At 38.1% G+C, this 1,415-nt stretch overlaps 1 long non-coding RNA gene across 1 annotated transcript in view; it reads right to left on the reverse strand.

Moving 5' to 3' along the window:
- The window catches only part of LOC106868771 (uncharacterized), a 9,100-nt gene that overhangs the window by 4,287 nt on the left and 3,398 nt on the right, over nt 1-1,415 (reverse strand). The window lies entirely within an intron of this gene.

A 1,415-nucleotide genomic window follows, 5' to 3' on the forward strand; every position in this document is an offset into this window, starting at 1 on the left:
TGTGTGTGTGTGTGTGTGTGTGTGTGCGCGCGTTGTTTCAATTGTCTGTGTTGTTTGTTTTTCCTTCAGCTGCAGTTGGCACCCAGGTCAAGAGATGTTTAAAGAAGGATCAAAATATGTTGTTGTTGTTGTTGTTGTTGTTGGTGATGTTGTTTTTATTCACACGTTGCAGAAGAGTAAATACTTGAGAACGACGGAGGAAAGAAGAAGTGTCAAAATGTGGAACAGAGAAGATTGTGAGAAAGAGGGAGAGAGAGGGGGGGGAAGAGAGAGAGAGAGAGAGAGAGAGAGAGAGAAAGGCAGTGTGTGAATGTATGTACAAGAGAGAGAGAGAGAGAAAGAGTAGAAGTGAGTGAGTTAAGAAAGAAGGGGAACAGAGAAAGAGAGAGAGGTTGAACGAAGGAGAGAGATTTAGAGAGAGAGAGAGAGAGTGTGTGTGTGTGTGTGTGTGTGTCAAAGAAACAAGGAAGGAAGGAAGGAAGGAAGGAAGGAAGGAAAAGAAAGAAAGGAGAACAAAGAAGGAGAGGCATTCAGAGAGAGATTGAGAGAAATTTTTAAAAAAAGGCGAACAGAGAGAGATATTGAGAGATAAAGAGTGGGGGGAGGGAGAGAAGTTGAGAGAAAGACTAAAAGAAAGAGAGAGGAAGTCGTAAGAAAGAGAAATACATGGAGAGTGATTGGAGGATAAAGAGCAGAGAGCGAGAGAGAAAGAGAGAGGAGAGAGAGAGAGAGAGAGAGAATGAGAGAAAGCAAAATAAAGGCGAAGAGATAGAATAAAGGAAAAAGAGAGAAAGGTGAAAGAGAGAGAGAGAGAGAGTGAGATAAAGAGGACAGAGAAAAAGTCGAAGAAAAAAGTCGATAGATCGATAGAGAGAGAGAAACAGAGAGAGAAAGCGAAATAAAAAGGAAGAGATAGAATGAGAGAGAAAAAGAGAGAGAGCGAAATAAAAAGGAAGAGACAGAATGAGAGAGAAAGAGGGAGAGAATGATGAAACAGAGAGAGAGTGAGGAACACGAGTTTTATTTGGACAGGTTTTGTTGGAAGAATATTTTGCACTTTTAAAACAAATAAATTCGTTTCTAAAGAATACAATTGATTTAGGGCAGCGCTTCTTAAACTATGAAGTGCAATGCTGGGGTCGCGAAAATTCAATTCAAACACTTGAATTCCAGTTTTTATGTTATTTCACAAACGCACAAATCCTAAGACTACTTTTATTTTGACAAATGATTTAACTACCTGTTTTTTTTTTGTATTTTTTTTTTGTATATTGTTCAGCAAAAAAAAATAAATGATTTATGTATTTATTTATATGTTTTGTTTCAAATTTAACACCTGGGGTCGCGAAAAGTCTCGTGATGAAAAATGGGGTGACGAATGGTTAAAAAAAAGAAGCGATGATTTAGAGCAATGT

This window comes from Octopus bimaculoides, chromosome 24 (genome assembly GCF_001194135.2).
Source record: "Octopus bimaculoides isolate UCB-OBI-ISO-001 chromosome 24, ASM119413v2, whole genome shotgun sequence".
In the NCBI taxonomy this organism is placed as follows: Eukaryota; Metazoa; Mollusca; class Cephalopoda; order Octopoda; family Octopodidae; genus Octopus; species Octopus bimaculoides.